Here is a 20,043-nt window from a genome sequence, read left to right as displayed (position 1 = left end):
TGCTCTTGAGTGCTTGATTGCCAAGGAAGGCCCTGCCACACTCCCACAAGGCAAACTGCAACCCTTCAGAAACCAAGAAAGTCCTCAGGATTAACATCTGAGCACTCTGTAAGACATGAAGCCAAAGGGAAAGGATTGATTCAACCAAGAACCAAAATGCTGTCTAATTATCGTGTCTGATAGAAAACCATACAGCAATTAAAAGATTGATCAGGTACATGGTGTACACACTCCCACCCAGTCCAGAGCTAACCTGTCATCTGGTCCCAGAGCCTTTGTTCACTCCAAAGCCCTTTTACACATCTCTTCAGGCAATTTGATTCATCATAAGGGCTGTACCATTGCCAACATTTCCCTGAGTGTTTGCCTTATTCCTACGATGAAATTAATTCAGTCGTAATAAATGCCTGCTTGAGCTAGCTCTGCTTGCCTGTGTTTGTTGACCTGGAAGTGGCTCTCTGGTGGGATGGTGTCTCTATGTGTTGTGCCCCATTCTACGTGCCCTTGGGCTGGACTAGGTAGTAGACGACGTAGGGCACTGTATCACAGGTCTTACAGATGTAAAGAGTAGCCACCAAGCAATTCTATCTCTTATGTCAACTCCAGCAATTGGAGCTGCTTGAAAATTATAGTGGGGATGAAGATACTGGCTCCAGACTTGGCAGGTGAAAGTGCTGTGACTGAGTACCGAGGCATTAGTGGGCAGAGAAGAGCTGTACCTGTCCCACACAGTGGCTCCCCTTGTAGTGCCCTGACATTGAGTGTTGCAAAGCCAACTGCCCGTAGAAGCAGCAGCAGCAGCAGGATTCTTCACAGCTTGGGGTTCATAAGCAATGAAGAGCAAGATTTACCTTGTGGGGCATCTACATAACATCTTGTCCTTTTACTTCTACATAGTATCCTTTTTACTCCAACCCATCTCTGCCCATGGGGTAGCTGTCAATTTTAACTTCCATTTGTAGCAGAGAGATTAGAGGTTAGCCCATGAAATGCTAGCCCAAGGGTACTTGTGGGTCACAAATGATAGACTTACAACCCACACCAGATTCTCTTCTTTTCCTGAGCTAGTGGGGTCATATGTCAGTCAAACCTTGTGTTTCCCTGAGAGCCTGGGGTGAAGCTGAAAGCCTGGACTGGATTAGTACAGCCTCTGAAGCATGTCCTGACCCCGGGAGACACATCACAGATACTCAGATCCAGTTCTAGCACACCCGTCCTCCTCTCGGTCCAGGCAGTTCTCTTTCTTGAGCATCAGAGAGTCCATTGCATCACACAGACTCACAGAGGCAGAGTTTTTGCTAAGTAAATTCTAATTTACTTTATTTAGAGCAACTCATCTAGCTTCATTTGGAAATCGATGCTAATCCAACTGTCCCTTCTAATTCTGCAAGTAAAAGGAGTGAGTGCCTCTCTGCTCTTTGCCTCCTGCAGCAGAGGCAACAAGGTAGCTGTTTCACAGAGAATCGATTTCTTTCTTGAGGGCAAAAGGCTAAGTTCCTACACAAGGATTTCTGCCACTGGCTCTAATTAGGACATGCATATATACCTGTGCAAATGAAGCACAGAATTTCAACGATTTTGGAAGGAACTTGTGTAAAATAAACTCCCCTCACAATTTTGTGTGTTTCCCATCCAAAACTTTCTGTTTCGACACAAAGAGGATAATTGAGAATTTCTTTCTTCCCCGAGTTTAGAATCATATATAGGATGATAACCCACACCTGTACCAGGAATTTATAATGTGAGCGGCGATTCTGCCTCTGGTAAATCTCAGTCTCAGATGAGTGGAGAGAAGCAATGAGTGACTTGTCATGCTCCAGAGAGCTAAAAACAGCCCAGGTAAAAGTTGGCTCCAGCCATCTGGATATCTTATCTCCCATTCCACTTTAGATCCTCTCAATGTAAATGCTATCCTATAGGTGTTATTTTGCTCCACAATATGTAAACTCACTTCATCCCAATGCTTCAGTTAAGAATGTATTGAATTCACTACTCTAATTCAAATATTTGCTATCCTCTGTGGACCTGCTGTGTGTTATTCCACAGAGGAGTAATAGAAGGCCCTTCTCTATTAGCATTTATATGATTGGCTGGAAAGAAGTAATCAATGAATGATAGGTCATGGATACTTGATGGCATTGGAGTCTGTAGGTATGAAATATTCAGTGTGGTAGATACAAAAAGCTACTTTGAAAGAAAAATAGGTGTCATAAGAGTTGAGACCTGAGTGGCAAAGAATGAGCTCTCAGGGGATGCTGGTGAGGATCACTCCAGTGCTGATGTGGGAGAGAGAGCTAGTCAGGGAATAACAAGAAGGCCTTTCATATCAACTGAGTGAGCACAGGGAGAGAAAAGTCAGCAGGAGCTATAACAAAAGGGGTCTGAAAGCCATCTAGTTAGAAGTGTGCTGTAGGTTCAGTGTATTATAGGTTCACTTTGCAATGTCAAATTTCAAATGTTAATTTCCACAGGATGCTAGTTTGGTCTAATGTATCCGAAATTTTGGAGAGGTCCAAGGTTTACTGATGAACTCACAAAATAGAAGGCTCCATGTGAAGGCCCTAGATCAGGCCTATTTCCCAACGTTCAAAGGCAGAAATGGCAAAACACACACCGAACAAGGAAGCCAGTTCAGCATCATGGGAATGCCTATGTGTATACTATGTTTATTTTCTGGACAAGACCCAGAAATTCACTTATTGTGGGAAGTATGACATTGTTTGGGTCTACCTGGAAAGTGATTCTATGGCTTTGGAGACTTTTTGGCTCAGGTTCAAAACAGGTAGTCTATAGGATCTATAGACGAGAGTATAACTGATTTCTTAATGTTTTCATTGTTTCTAATGATATATGTGTGTGACTGCAGAGGCTAGAATTTGGCCCTGGATCCCACAGAGCTAGAATTACAGGTAGTTGTGAATCACCAGCCATGGGTTCTGGGAACCAAACTCAAGTCGTTTGCAAAGGCCATATCTCCAGTCCTCTATAGAAGTAATCTATTGAGGTTATTCTCGAATATTTATCATCATTGAATTTCCTCTGAAGTCTAACTTGCTTAACAAATGAATAACCTTCACAATGATCAGGCCACAAGCTTTTTACTACTTCTTGTTCATCTTTGTTTTCTTCCTCATCTGTTGATTGGGGGAATGAGAATTCACAAAGACGGCCAAAATTGAAAATGTGCTAAGAATTCAGCACATATTCTCAAGTCTAGTCCATTCATATCTCATGCAGAATGTCGCTGCAGCCAGCCTTCCCCGCCACCTCTCCTCCCTCCCTAATGCAAACTGCATGGGATCATTCATTCATGCAATCATTCATTTGTTCGTGGAATGTCTACGGTGCTGGGATTAACTCCTGGGGGTAGTGCTGGACACATTAACACCACCTAGTCTGAACCCTAAGATTCTCCTAGCCAAGTGGGACTCATCATGTCTCTCAGCATCACCACGGCTGGCAATAATCTTCCTCCTCTCTGTTCCCTTCAGCCTGTTCCACCTGCACAAAAGCATCACTTGGAGGGGAAAAAAATGTGATCTGTGCATTGCCTCACTCCCTACAAACGCTGCTGTCTGCCACTCAGGCATTATGATCTTTAGAAATATTGGGGGAAATAATACAGATAGGGGCCCTTCATTGCCTAATTTTATGCTGACGAATGTGCTTATTATCTCCATAATCTTCAGCTAATGCCCTTACGCTTTCACTTTGAAAAATCTTTCCTCTAAAATTGGCTTCCTTCCCCTTCCCTCGCCTAACCCACTTCCCAGCACTCCTGTAGCTTTCGTTCAGAAAAGGGCAGAATCATCTTTGTGACTTCAAATTCATCTATTTTATGCTTATTTGTGATGCATTTGGGTTTTTTCTTGACCACTTAGCTTTCTTTCCAGAATTAGAAAACCAAAGCCCTTGATATTTTTCTAAAAGAAATTATACTATAGATATTTTATAACACCATGTGGTTTTTAAAAGAACTGCCGAAATCTCTAAAAGTGGCCAGTGATGAACTGTGACTGCATGGGGAGCAGCTGGGGCAGGGGCTTGCTGTGACTCTTCCTGTGACACATTGAGTACTGTTGATGCCCTGTGGCACCCAGACACTTACAGTGCTGCATCTGAGGATGGCCGACAGAGGATCTGGAAATAACATATTTTCATGCTAAGGAAACTGAGGCAGAGGAACATCAATAATCTCCACAACTACTATAACTTTAAATTACACGAAAAAAGAGTCTTCTGATATACATGAAAAATAAAATAAGGACATACTTTCAGGACTGTTCCCTGGCTTTGTCTTGCCATCTGAAGTCCATCAGTCACTTCCTTACATCCTCCTATTTCCTGAGTGACAGCTCTCACCTCCTCTTCTTAGGTTTACTGAGGTTGGTTGACAAAGGTCATCTTAGGATTATTTGTACTCTACTTCCATGCTAGACCTTGAGTAGACCCCAGCCCACATAGATGGAGCCCCAAGAGTCCTCTCCAAGCTTGCCAGCCACAGGATCCAGGTCAATGTGAGAAAAGATACTGGCAAATCTTCCCAGTCTGTACAGAACCTGCTTTGAAAGTGTCCCATTCTCAGGAATCATAAGTCAGTATCCACACTCCTTCATGAGCAGCAATTATCAGCCCCAATTAGACACAATATATGACAATTTCCTGTCACACACTAGTTACTAAAGCCATGCTCCTGCCCAGGTACTAACAGCCCTAAGCCTATGTTTACTCCCATCATAGTACCAGTTTTCTCTCTTTTCCCTTGGTCCATTACTAGGCTAATGACCTGGGAGCAGAAGCCATAGAAGTCACAGTGGTTCATAAAATATGTTTGCTTTCCAAACAGACACTAGGATTCATCTTGCAGGCTCATTCCTGGACATACTTTCTGCTCTCCTTTCCTTCTCCCAAATCACCATCTTGGCCAGAAGATTCATCAGTCACCTGGACCTGAGCATCACTGGCACTATGTTTTTCTCTACCAGAGAGATTTACACTGCATGCCTCACTCTCCTTCTATGGTGGAGTGATTCACAGTCTCAACTGTATTATAATGGCCTAGCAATCTTTCTTAAAATGCTGAAGCTTAAGTTCCATCATGATTCATTGAATTCAAAGCTTAGGATGTCAAGCTGGGCATGGGCATTGCTTCGAATAGGAGTTTCAAAACTGTGGTCAAGATGGAGAATAATCAGTATTGGGACATTACAAATACCAAAGGGGTAACATTTCTTTGAACTGGTCTCTTTCCCAGTATCTTATAATCCATATCATATACTGTGCTGGCTAATTGTTGTCTACTTGACACAGGCTTAGTCGTCTGTTGTGATTAATGGGAGAGCTCAGCACCATTGAAGTGAAACTTTTGCTTTACTGGGACAACTGATACTGGTTAGCTGGAACTAAGAAATTAGTGGTAATTAAGAAGAGACCAGCGCCGGGCGGTGGTGGCGCACACCTTTAATCCCAGCACTTGGGAGGCAGAGGCAGGCGGATCTCTGTGAGTTTGAGGCCAGCCTGGGCTACCAAGTGAGTTCCAGGAAAGGCGCAAAGCTACACAGAGAAACCCTGTCTCGGAAAAAAAAATAAAAAATAAAAAAAGAGAACAGCATCACTGAAATAAGGTGAAATCTGGGAAGAATTTGTAAAGCTGTGGGACTAAAGTTTGTAAAACGTTTTATATTGTGATGTCTTTAATAATGTGTGATCTTGGGGATGGAAAAGAAAGGAAAGACTGTGACTTAACAGTGGTGTGTGTGTGTGTGTGTGTGTGTGTGTGTGTGTGTGTGTGTGTGTCAAGCTGGCAAAGGGTCAGCTGTGCTGGCTAGTTTTCAACTTGACACAAGCTAAAGTCATCTGAGAGGAGATGACCTCAGTTTAGAAAATGCCTCCATAAGATCAGGTGTAGGTAAGCCTGTAAAACATTTTCTTAATGCGCTATTGACAGAGGAGGGCACAACCCATTGTGGGTGGTGCCACTACTGGGCTAGTGGTCCTGGGGTCTAAAGAAAGCAGGTTGAGCAAGCCAGTAAGCAGCACTCCTCCATGGCCTCTGCATCAGCTCCTGCCTCCAGGTTCCTGCCCTGTTTCAGAGTTCCTTTTTTTTAACATGTGTGCAGACACATTTAAATAAACAGCCATAATGTTTTTTAAATTGTAACTCGTGATAAATTTACATTAAGAATATGGGGCTGTGTAGAGAATAAGTATCAGTGTAGTGCGCTATTACAAATGGGACATGAGAATACACACACACCACACCACACAACAGCACACAGACACCAAGGCTCAGGGACAACAGGGGAAGACGACGTGGAAAGACAGTGTTGTCCAGAGGTTGGGGAGGACCAGAACCAGAGTGTCTTCTCCATGCGACGGCACTGATGCACTCAAACTTACAGCTGTTGTGGGAACCTGCAAAGATCAAGCCAGTCGACACGCTAGCGCGGAGGTGGAAGGAGCTCATAAGCCCCCACCCCTAACTGAGGAGCTACAGGCAGACAATGATTTCTGAGGGAGGGAGGGTCAGTTTTCTTTAAGGGTGTGGCTGCTGCTAGGGTAACCACGCTCAAGTGGATGGCTGCACACCCAGGAGTAAATAGGCACCAAACACTGGAGTCGATGGGTTAAAAATAAAGGATGGATGTTCTGGGAGCTGAAGGGAGGCAGGACTGGGTGTGGGAGGGGTTAGGAAGAGGAGTAGGATTTGAATGTGATCACAATGCATTATATGAGGGGCTGGAGAGATAGCTCGACAGTTAAGAGCATTTTTTTTTTTGCTCTTCCAGAGGACCCACGTTTGATTCTCAGCATCCATATGGCAACTCACAGCAGTCTATGATTATAGTTCTAGGGAAATGACATTCTCTTTTGGTTTCCCCAGGCACCAGGCATGAATCAAGTACACAGACATACATGCATTCATGTAGGCAAAATACTCACAGACTTAAAAGTAAAAAATAATAATGTTAACAATACATGGTACGATCTCCTCAAAGAACTGATAAAGATATAGTGTATTAAAAAGAAGATGAAGCTAGGAGAATATGGAAATTCAATATTCTGCAATAACAGACTCAAGAGTTAATATCTGAAATGGAAAAAAATCAAGAAGCATGAAATATCAGAGTTAGACATGATCTCAGAAACTGAGAAGCTGAGGCAGGAGGTTCACTGTAAGTTTGAGGTGAGCTTTGGCTACATAGCAAGATCCTTTTAAATTTTCTTTTTACAAATAAAGGTGACTAGCAGGCAAGCAAAACAGCATTAAAAGAAATGGCTCCTTTGGGAATACTGGAACTCTGGGGCAGGGCCCATGATTTTTTCATTACAAATATGGCAGCATTATTTTACTTTAGTTAGAAGAATGTGCATGGTTCAAGTACCAGTTAATAACTTACTTACAAAAACAGAGGAGCTGGGTTGACCAGTTGGTGGTTGAGAAACAAAGGAGGAGAGCCCCTTAGTTGCCTGCACAATATAACAAGGCTGGCTGTGTGTCCCTAGGAGCCCATGTTCAGCCTGGTCCAGCACAAGACTGATGACTGTAAGTTGATGGAGAACACTGCAGTTCACAATAAGACATTGGCTTGTTCCTGTTTCCCTCGCTGCTCATCCTGAAATCCAAATCTAGGAGCTCCAGCAGTACAGGAGGCAGATAATGGAATTCTTCATGTTTCTGGAAGGAGCTGTGAGGCAGTGTCCAGGTCATTTGGAATCTGTTTCCAAGCTGATTCTGATGGCTATTTAATAGCTGAGAAACCTTTCTTTTATGACCTGTGCCGGCGTGGGTTTGCTGTTTGTATTTGCACAGAGACTTGGATCTAGTAACACTAGACTGTAGGCCAGTAGTCTTACCATGCTGGTGCCATGGACCTCAGCATCCAGGTTTGGGAACCAGCTGGCACTTCCCCAGACTAACTGTAGCCTCAGCACTTTACTTGAATTAAGCTTAGATTCCTTGACTGCAAAGGGAGATGACAATCATCTATCTCATTGTGACTCAGAAGAAAAAAAAAATGGGATGCCTTGTATAAAGTGTTCATGTAATGATCCACCCCGTGCTGACTTTCCTGGATTTCAATCCTGCATCCCTTCTTGTGCCTCACTTGGTTAGATGGTCACTCACCAGGCAAGGCAGCCTTCTAGCATGCTCTCACTGGTGCCATCTGTTATGATTGCCAGCTGCGGTGGTACAGCCCGTGGCCTCTGCTCTGGTAGTGAGACCACTTCAAGGACAAAACACAATTGCGTTTCTCTATCTCTCTGCTCTCCCTAATTGTCTGGAGCCCACACACCCCCTCCTCCTCCATGAGAAACAAGAAGGCTGATTTCCCTAAAGTTGCTTGCCATGAAGACACTTTGCAGGTTGATGAGGCTGAAATGCCTGCTTGGTAAGAAAGAGAAGCCCGTGTTGGCCCTGGGAGTGTTAATGATGTTATGCCCCATGTGCTTCAGAAAAGGAAAGAGCAGAGAGGACAATTGGACTTGAGAGTTGCAGAATGCCTAACACATCCTAAAGAAAGCCAGTCTCCTTATATTCAGGTGCTGCCTGCCTTACTTTTCCAGAATATCACAGTTATAAATTTTAACTCTATGTGCATACATTCCAATAAAAAGATAATGATTTGCCTTGAAACCACAGAGCTCCTAAGTTTCCATCGTGTCTGATCTCCTCTCTGTTTACCCAGCTCATACATTTTTAATCCTCCCTCTGAACTGATAGACACTTCCCCTAATTCAGTGGTTCTCAACCCCTGGGTCATGACCCCTTTCTCAGGGTTCTCCTAAGACCATTGGAAAACACAGATATTTACAGTGCATTTCATAACAGTAGCAAAATTACAGTTATGAAATAGCACTGAAAATAATTTTATGGTTGGGGGGGGGGAGTCACCACAACATGAGAAACTGTATTAAAGGGTTGCAGCGTTAGGAAGGTTGAGACCCACTGCACTTGATTTGAGTGTTGGTGAATGCACACTCCGGGGATGATGGATCAGCCTTCCCAGTTGCTGGAAGGTTGACTTCCTATGTCTCTCCTCTCACTCTTCTCAGGAAGGAGAGCTGGAAGGCAGAGCATCCCCAGAGCTTCTCCCCCACGCCCTTGGCCCTATCAGAAGCAAAGCCTTTTGTTTTTCATTGTCCACACCCAGAACTTTCCCATGGCAACAATTACCTATGGGTGGTGAGTGCCGTTACTCTGGGGTAGGATCTATCCTTTTGCCTTTTGTAAATCACGTCTCTTCCATGGGCTACCGCCAAGCTCTCCAGGGTCATCCTTTCCTCTTATACTCAACTGGAAATGCACAAACCCAATCTTTATTTTGATAGCTCAGGCCATCACACAACCTTCCTGTTACTCACGGGAGTGTGCGGGGAGAACTGTGCTTTGCTCTTAACAACTTGTGGTTTCTTGCTTCTGAAGAATTCTTGGCTCTTAATCTGCCTCTTAATCACTCTTGAAGTCACCATATCTATTTTATACCTCACTAGCCCATCTAGCAATAAATAGCCTTCTCTTTTCGTTCCCCGAAGTCATCAAAAATTCAAGCTGTTGTGTCTATCGCCTTTTTACTGAAAATATGAGATAGCCTCACATTTGTAAAGCAAACACAAATAGGTCAACACAGAAAAAGCTTGACTGTGCTAAAATTATTTTTTGTCTCCTCTCAGATCTTTTCCTAGACAAGATATTCTAAAGACAGCTCATGAGCTGAATATAAACCACGGGCATATTTTGTTTGGCCAGTCCAGTAAATAAAATTTTAATTAGCTCCAACAGTTTTTAATGAGATTTTTTTTCCCCAGATTTTGACTTTTCTTGAAAGCCTGGAAGATGTGGCAGCGCGGGATCTCCAGTTATGCAAGGCAGTGACCAGCTGGAAGAGAGCCAGCACCACTCTGGCTCAGACCTGCCCTCTGCAGTACCATCAGCTGCAGCCCAGAGTGGCTCTCTCCTGCACCATCAGGCTTCCCTTGTGGGCACCTAGATGCATTACCTGGATGTGCCTTGCATGGCTTGGAAACTCTACACCACCCTCTCCCAGAGACCAATACTGTCTCTAAGTGCCAACAAACACTTCTAGCACTTCTGCCCTGTATCTAGCAGAGTATTTGTCTCTGCTGTGTTTTGAATGCTTATGTTCTCCCCCAGTTCACATTCTGAACCCCTTACACACACACACACACACACACACACACACACGCACACGCACACGCACACGCACACGCACACGCACACGCACACCCTTGGTGATAGTGTTAAGAGATCAGTTACTTTGGGAAGGAGTTAGTTCCTGTAGGCGGAGTCCTTCGTAGGAGATGTGCCGTGATAAAGAGAGTAAGGAGAGTTACCTAGATCCTTCTACCATGTACAGGTGCAGCAAGAAGGTGAGGTCCGTGAACAGAAGACAGGTCCTCACCAGATTCTGAATCAGCTGACCACGGCATCATGAACTTTCAGCGTTAAGAACTGTGAAAAATAAAATAAAATTGTTGTTTGTGTGCTGTCTCGTTTATGGTACTAACATAGTCACTTTGAGACAACCCCACTCCATCTGTTTTTATTTTTGAGATAGCCTCTCTACCAGCACAGGCCACTCTTCTTTCATGACCAAAAGTGTCCGCTACAGTTTTTAGAATGCTTCCTTCCGCCACATTTATTCATGTTGGTAGACTTATGCTTATCCTACAGAGGGTGGAAGTAGAGTTTCGCTTAAGAATTACTCCCAAACCCAATAGCTAGTAAGGGGCAAAGCCAAGATTCCAACACAGACCTGCTAATCCACCCCGCAAATGTACCCAGTGCCATCCATCAGCTGGGAGGTTTCGTCTGGGAAGAGGGTAATGGGGAGAGGCATCTCTGCCAGCTGGAGCTCATGAGCATCATTTGTCAGCCTGCTCATCCTTACCCATCATCAGGGCTGTAGGCGATCTCGGCTCCTTCCCACACAGTCTGTGGTTTCTGGGCTGACTTACAGCCCAGAACATTCTAGCTGCCAAGCAGTGTCGGAGATCATCTAGCCCAGCACCTTCATCTTATAAAGGAAGAAACTGAGGTCACTTGTCCTCCCAAGCTGCTTTAAAGCAGAACGTGTTTATTTTGCCAACATACATATTGCTGGCCAGGGTACCACAGGTATTTTTGTAATAAATCTTTAAGTAGAGAACTGTCTAGACAGTTGTAAATTACAGTAGAAGAAACAGCAAAATAGTTTAGGTTATAATAAAGGTCACTAGAAGCAATGTTGGTGCTTAGTGACATGTGGAAAGGGCCCTTCGGCATCTTTAAAGTGCTGTGAGATATTAGCTCATCCCCTTCAGACCAGTGCAGGATACTTATTTGGAAATGATGACATTGCCAAAGCCAATAAAGAGAAAGAAGTGGTTTTACTGTGGACTTCCAGTTTTAATAGATTACAAAATACATAAGCCAAAGAGAGCATGGACGCCCTGAACCCCTGGGCAGGACAAGTACTGACTGAGATTATAGGTATGCACCAAGATGGAGCAGGGTTGCCTTGGAGTGACTATCTCAGTGCCACAGCATCCTTGGGAAGAGAGCCAGGACTGATCTCTGCTTGCACCTGGTAGGTAACCAGTAGCAGTTTTAGCTACTTGTCAATTTTTCAACTAATTTTCAGATTTTGCAAATAAAAAGAGGAACTCTAGTCAAACTTGAATTTCAGATCCATCCCAAATAATCTTTAGTAGAATATGTCTGATAAATTGTTTGGACCCTAGTTTGACCAAATATTATTCGTTGTTAGCAACAGTTCAATTATTGCTTTTTAGTTAACGTAATTTCTTTATTGGTTCTTTGGGGATTTCACATCACACACCCTAATTCCACTGACCTCCCAGTCCCTCATATCCTCCTCTTACCCCTGCACCACCACCCAAAAGAAAATGTCAAAAAGTCAAAGCAAAGCAAACCAAAACAAGCAAACTAACAGAAAACACACCTCTGTGCTCCTCCATCTTTCCCGTTTCCCCAATACTTCTTCGTTCGTCCTGGTGGCATCGGGAGCTGCGGTGTGTCACATAGTACACCCTTCTGTCCAATCAGCCTCACTAGCAAATGTGCATTGCAAGGAGTCACTGGTCTGGTTCAAGGCCTCTGGTTTCTGTTACACCATCATCCCTGGACCCTCACTGAAACTCCTCTGGAATATCCCATGGAGATCCTGCGGGTATCGTTCCATGGGACCAGTCCCTTCATGAGATCCAGCTGGTCCTAGATGAGGTAGATGTTAGGGTATGTGTATCCAAGGCCCGGATGTAGGCCTGGGTGGTAACTGAGCTGATCAGTCCAGGCCATTGAGGCAAGGGGGCAGAGCCAGCTCCCCTAACCCCTGCCATCCGGGTCAGTTCTCCCTCACCTGTGGTGAGGGGTGAAGCCATCTCTCCTGAATGCAGGGGCCAGCTCTCCCATGAAGGTCTACGCCAGCTCTCTTGCTACAGTGCCCAGCGAGAGGCAGGGTCAGCTTTCCCAGGGCCAGGAAAGGAAAGGGCTGGCTCAGCATGGTTCTCTGGTTTTGTCACACATGGTTCCTATGGCCCTCTGAGGGGACACAGGCCACAGGCAACAATACAGACCCCAGCTGCAGCTGGACCACGGACCCAGACATGGCCTTTGGCAGCAGTTGGAGCCCAGATGACATCCTGGCTCCAGGTGGACATGCTGGCCACTCAGATCAGGAGCACCATGATCATGGTGGCACCATGGCCACCAGACACCAACAAGGCCATGGGTTTCGGCCCCACCCCCGGGCTTCTGTGTGAACTTTGATGGCAACACAGGCCTCAGACTTCAACGCAGACCCCAGGTGAGGTAGGACCACGGACCCAGACATGGTCCTTGGCAGCAGCCAGATCTGGATGTAACCATTACCCCAGGTGGCAATACAGGCCACTCAAATAGGCACAGTCCCAGTGGCAACATGGCCCTCAGATACTAACATGGCCCCAGACCTCAGGCAACCACATGGCCTTTGATGGTAACAGAAAACTCAGACATCAAGGCAGACCCTGATTACTGAAGGGCCAGGGACCCAGACATGGCCCTCAGCTTCAGCTCTGGACCAGACATCACCATGGCATTGGGTAGCAGTGCAGGCCACTCAGAACTGTATGGCCCCAGCTTTATCATGGCCCTTGGACACCAACAGGGACTCAGGTGGCTGACCTGACCCTGGGCATCCACACAGCCCTTGGTGATAACAGGAGCCACAGACATCAACCTAGACCCTGGCTGCTATAGGACCACATACTCATGGCCCTACAGCAGCAGCCCAGGCCCAGATGACACCTTGGCCCTGGGTGGTAGCACAGGCTACCCAAATCTGTATGGCCCTGGCTGCAGCATGGTCCCCAGACTCCAATGAAGCCACAGGTTGTGGCCCAGATTCCAGGCCTCCACGTGGGCCCTTGTGACAACATGGGTCATGGATGTTAACACAGATCCCAGCTGTGGTAGGGCCATGGACCCACACATAGTCCTCCGCAGCAGCCTGGGTCTGGATGTCACCATGGCCCCAGGTGGTAGTGAAAGCCACCCAGAGCTGCATGGCCCCAGCAGTAGCTTGATCCTCAGACACCAACATGGCCCCAGGTGGTGGCCCAGACCCCAGGAACCAGCATGGCCCTCAATGCCAACAGGAGCCACGGACAACAGCATAGACCCTGGCTGCAGTAGGGTCATGGCAGCAGTACCATTATAGTCAGCACATTACATGTTATGGTACAGCATGTACCAATCCATTAGGGGATAGTGCTGGAGATAATGAAGTCACTGACCAAAAGCCGCTTATGCTGTGGATGACTCCTGCAGAATTGGACAGTTGGTCTACATCCTCTTTATTGGCTCTGCTAGTCACATGCTTGAGTAATAGAAGGTCAGTTTGAAACACCAAATGTTTCTAAACACTCTCAGCTTTTAAATACATTAACTATCAGAAGCAAGCACTTGACCAGCCAACATCAGTGGGTGGAGCCCATGCCAAGCAATACTTAGCAGGAAAGAAGGACTGCCCATCAGATTTTATCTCCATGTCTTGATGGCTAAGGATTTCATCTCTCTCAGTGTTTGATGCCCTCAAAATAGCGACAGCAGTTGTACCCAATGTGAGGGCACCTCATGTACTGACTCAAGTTTCTTATATAGTTAAAATAATAGCAATACAAGATTGCCATCCAAGTCTCGAGAGGAATGAAAATGTAAATATTTGATTTTGAGACACAGAGAAATGCCAGTGTGGTAACCAAGGCAAGGTTCAGAACTCCATAGTCATTCACATACCTGCCACGCTGCTTAGAAGACTTACGTACAGATAGCACATGCAAATGGGAGAAAGAGTGAGTGCCTCCACTTTGGAGAGTGCAGTGGGTTTGCAGCCCTTAAATTGGCTTCATTTGTGTTTTTACTGACTTTCCACGGCTGCTTTTCCTTTTGATATGTGACATCAAATGATGTATTAGTGTTCCTTCTTTAAGGCGAAATGTCGACACAGTTTGGCTTTTAGAGAGAAAGGTAAATTTCAACTTTATAGACATATACACATAATTTGGGGATCCTGTGAGATTATGGACACAAGTATACCCTGTGTCCCTACCTGTGGAAGAAAGTACTAATTAGGTGCTGAGGCTCTGAACCTGTAGGCATGATGGTGTATGCCTATAATCCCAGTACTGGAGAGGCTGAGTCAGGAGAAACACTGCAAGTTAAAGGTCAGCCTGGGCTACTTAGTGAGCCTGAGGTTAGCCCAGACTAAACAGCATGATCAACTCTTAACAAACAAACAAATGGGAATTCATCCCTGGGACTCAGAGAAAATGATCAGTCCTGGTAGTTTTCATGTTTACTGGGTGTATGATTTTCAAGAAATTTCTGAACCTTTTAAAGGTTTCTCCATCTGCAAAACAGAGCTGGCTCTGCTACAGCAACAATGTGGGCAACAACCAAAGCAGTCTACACTAATCATTTGGAAGACCTTGACTCCTCAGAAGTTCCCAAAAAACCATCACCAATAGCTTTTGCATCACAAGTAATGAATATAATTACTTGATGTAGAGTAATAGGGAAGCATGCAACTGAACCATCAAAATGACCACACAAATAACTGGCTACAAGGAAGATCATATTAATTTTTTTTTTTTTGGTTTTTTTCGAGACAGGGTTTCTCTGTGTAGCTTTGCGCCTTTCCTGGAGCTCACTTGGTAGCCCAGGCTGGCCTCGAACTCACAGAGATCCGCCTGCCTCTGCCTCCCGAGTGCTGGGATTAAAGGCGTGCGCCACCACCGCCAGGCTAATTTTTATGATAATAATTAGGAAGAATTTAAATGTCCACAGTTAGAGTTACTTCTACTAGGTTACACACACACACACACACACACACACACACACACACACACACACACACACAATTAAAATCTAAAACAGTATACATGAAGACAGAATCTTTATCTTAGTTTGGTTCCCTTTTGACAGTACTGTGCTCTTATGCTTCATAACGTTTCAGCAGTGATTGTGTAATATTAGTTGGGCAATAAAATGTCTTTAAATGGCTAAATTGAAGGTTCCTTTTCTTTTCTGTTGTCTTCATCCTCTCTCCTTCCTAACAAGAGCCCGCCATTTCCATGCCAAATATGATTCCCATGTCCTTAGGCAATACTTCTCTTCCATCCTCCAAAATCTGTTTCTGAGAAGGCTCCTCAGTCCTATCAGATGAGTTAGGTGGGAATACTTGAGTAGTTTTGTTCAAGTAGTGCATCATACATGAACTTTAAGTTCTATAGAAATTGATAGAATTATAAGTAAAACAAAAGCATCACACATAAATATGGGAGGGTGCATCTAATTCAAAGAACAAAGCAAAGGATGCATGTGAGGAGAATCAGCCAGAAATGGGACCAAACAGGGGTGGAGGTAGCATATAAATGGAGCATGAATGACAGGAACCCTCTTCTCCATGGTCCCATGCAGACCTAGGAGACGTGTATTGCAACTAAAAGGGACATACAAGCTGGGTACAGCTCAGACCATATTGAGATCATATAAAATTGAGCAAGGCGCTTTTTTCCTTTTGCATTGCCTCAATAAAGACTTCCCTCTGTTCAACCAGAGGCATCAGTGCTGGGGGAAGAGTGGTACAATTGTAATCGAAATGTCAGGAGAGTTAGCATTCCCATTCTGAGTTCTAAGGATGTTCTTGATGCTCACTTCAGAGGCAAAATTATGAAAGCCAAAGCTTGAAGTTTTTATTTTAAAGAGAAAAAAGAGGATTTCGTGAATCAAAAGGCAAAGCCCTAAAGGAGCTAAGCATGAAATACATCCACCAACAAAAGAGACTGGGAAGAGAATAGAGCTGGTGTCAGGTTTCCTACAAGGAGAACCAGCTTATTAAAGATGTCCAACCTGCTCAAAAGTGGTTTTAAAAAGTTAGGCAATTTCAAAGTTTTAAAATATATAGGACAACTGGAACAAAGATATAAGTGATATAACTATTTGTATCACTTATAAAACAACAACAATAACAACAAAGAAACAAGAAGAGAATTAAAAACACAGAGGGGTTAAGGACAAAGCCACAGGACTTTACTGAGGTGATTGAATGGAACATACTGACTAAGGAAGACCACCTCAGGGGAAAGAAGAGGAGGCCCAGGCCTGTGCAGAGCAGGTTATAGTCATTCCTGAGCTGCCCGATTCACCCCCCTACATCACAACTCCAGGGACTGGGCCATCTTTGAAGAACTTACATGTATTGCCTCATGGTTCTGAGCCTCAGAGACCCAAGATCAAGGTGTGAACTGTATCTATTTATGTCTCACATGGATAGAGGTGTTAATAGCAAGGACTCCATCCAAGTGAAAGGCCAGGAGTTGAATCCCAGACAACCATTCTAATAGGTCCCGAGATGGCGCTGGTGGGAAGGCATTTGGTTCTGCCACAGCGCGTCCTGAGCTGCTTGAGAAACCCAAACCAGGATGCCCTTGCCTCTGATGCCAGTGTCCACAGTCTCAGTCAGCTCTCGTATAAGGACGTGCATGACTCAAGTGTCTCACGGATTTGCCTCATTCATAAGTTAAAAATTACCAAGCCAAACTCACAGGACTTCTTTAGGTCCTGAGGAGGGCTGGCTGCAAGGCTTCCTTGGAGTCCTGAAAGGGATCTGGGCAGCCAGGCTTTAGTCCTTAGTGACACTGAATCAAGGGGGGAAATTGTAAATATGCATTAGTTTGGAGAATTATCATCAGATGTCGAAGGGAAGTGGAAAAGCGAAACTTTTGTAAGGATTACACATTGAAGCAAGATCATGGGATTGAGTGTGTCTAGTGTATGTGCAGTTCCCAGACTGATTTTCTATGGTGAAGAATGGGACATAGTCCTTACAAGATAGTATGACAGTCTTGCCCCATGACAATCCAATTACCAGCTTCAAAAGGTGTACAAAATAGCATGATGTCATTAGCGGTAGAGTTTAATTGCCTAAACCATAAAATTATGCTATAGATAGAACTTTCCATTGATATACAAAATTACTCTCCCTAACCATCCTTTCTTTGATCAAATATAATGTTCAAAAGGTTGGTTTGTGATCACAAAACAAGGGCAGTCTCATTTCATTGCCCTCCATTATTCACACAGGTAGATGCAAACACTAACCCATCACACGGGAATGTGTAAGTATGCTTGGCTTTTTTTCATAGCGGAATATCATTCAGATGTTTCAAAGCCCCCTGAGATTAGAGAATCAGGCTAAAACACCATGATAGGAAACAGCAGTAAGTCTGGGTGAAACTCTTCTTAAAGATCCTCAAATACTTTAAGACTCTCAGGTTTCCAGAAAGCAAACTTCTTTACTTGACTTGAGTCTGGAAATGATGTTCTTCAAGCACCAGGCCAGCATTCCCAAGAACACTTTGTAGTCACCGGACTCCACGATGTTAACCCCAGTGCCTTAAAAGTATTAGGTTTAGGAACTGCCAAGACAGCATAGTGGGAAAAGGCACTTGCCCAAAAAAGGTGGGCAACCTAAATTCAATCTGCAGAACCCACTTGTTTTAGTCACTGCTGTGAAGAGACACCATGACTAAGGCAAGTTCTAGAAGGAAGCACTTAAATGGGGGCTGGCTTACAGTTTCAGAGGGTTAGTTTATGATCATCATGGCGGAGATCATGGAAACAGGAAAACAGGCAAGCGGGCATGGTGCTGGAGCAGTAACTGAGCGTTCATATCTGATCCAAAAGATGGAGGGAGGGAGGGGGGGGGAGGGGGGGAGGGAGGGAGGGAGGGAAGGAGGGAGGGAGGGAGGGAGGGATTAAGACTTAACCTGGCATGGGCTTTTGAAATCTTAAAGCCCACCCCCAAATGACACCTCCTCCAACGAGGCTACAACCACACCAATAAGACCGCATCTCCTAATTCTTTACAAACATATCCACTAACTGGGAATCAGGTATTCAAACATGTAAGCCATTCTCGCTCAGAACACCATACCATGTAAAGGTGGAAAGAGAGAACTGACTATCGAGTTGTCCTCAGACTTCCACATGCGTGTCATGACATATGTAGCTCCCCTGCATACATCACACACACATACACATGCTAATAATAAGCAAAACAAAATAAAACATTTTAAAAAGTATCTAGTTATAGTGAACATTATTCTTAAGCATGAGAGTCTAAACAAGGCCCAGCTTATACATTAATGTCTTCTAGTATAGCTGTTAACAGTGAGGGAAGAATCCTATGGACCTGTACTGCATAAGAGGGGGAAAACTGTATGAGAGTTTCCAGATTCTGGTGGGAGTAATGAAGGGCAAGGGTTGAGGGAAAGAGAGCCTGTGGGAGCGGGATATTCCAGCTGGATCAAGAACAGAGAGGGAGAACAAGGAATAGGAGACCATGGTAAATGAAGAACACGTGAGAAAAGGAAGAAACAAAGTGCTAGAGAGGCCCACAGAAATCCACAGATACCCCCACAATAGACTGCTGGCAGTGGTCCAGAGACAGCCGGAACTGACCTACTCTGGTGATGGGATGGCCAAACACCCTAATAGTTGTGCCAGAAACCCCATCCAAGGACTGAGGAATCTGGATGCAGAGATCCACGGCTAGGCCCTGGGTGGAGCTCTGGGAGTCTAATTAGCGAGAAAGAGGAAGGTTTATATGAGCGAGAATTGTTGAAACCAAGGTTGGATAAAGCACAGGGACAAATAGCCAAATGAATGGAAACACATGAACTATGAACCAAAGGCTGAGGGGCCCCCAACTGGATCAGGACCTCTGAATAGGTGAGACAGTTGATTGGCTTGATCTGTTTGGGAGGCATCCAGGCAGTGGTACCGGGTCCTGGGCTCATTGCATGAGTTAGCTGTTTGAAACCTGGGGCTTATGCAGGGACACTTGGCTCAGTCTGGGAGGAGCGGACTGGACCTGCCTGGACTGAGTCTACCAGGTTGATCTCAGTCCTCAGGGGAGGCTTTGCCCTGGAGGAGGTGGGAATAGGGGGTGGGCTGGGGGAAGGGGAGAGGGGCAGGAAGGGGAGAATAAGGGAATCTGTGGCTGATATGTAGAACTGAATGGTATTGTAAAATAAAATAAAAGGAAAAAAAAAGTTTCCAGATTCTGGATGGATCAAGCAGGGAGAAAACAGTAGCATTTACAGATGTTTATTTTTCAATTACAAAAGCATAATTGCCTACTTTGTTATGAAGTGTGGATAGCTTAAAAGAAACCCCAAAGGCTCCCTTGTGTATCGAGAAGACAGAATATTAAATCATGAACAACTTCCCAAATTAAACCCAGGACCGTCTCCTCCTGACCGACAATGCAGCTAACCCCTGCTTGATCTTGGCTCTTGTTCCCATTAAGTGTTGTAAATTCTTTGACTCACCCATTGGTGTTTTCAGAGTGTGGTACCACAGTGTTTGCGTCATCTCTCTGTAGAAGACTCAGAGACAGTCTTTCTTCATTGAAGACCAAGTACTCACATCTGAGCTGATTCACAGAACTTCTAGAGAAGCATCAGAGTAAA

The sequence above is a fragment of the Peromyscus maniculatus genome, chromosome 12 (genome assembly GCF_049852395.1).
Source record: "Peromyscus maniculatus bairdii isolate BWxNUB_F1_BW_parent chromosome 12, HU_Pman_BW_mat_3.1, whole genome shotgun sequence".
Taxonomy (NCBI): domain Eukaryota; kingdom Metazoa; phylum Chordata; class Mammalia; order Rodentia; family Cricetidae; genus Peromyscus; species Peromyscus maniculatus.
This window is presented reverse-complemented; position numbering follows the sequence as displayed.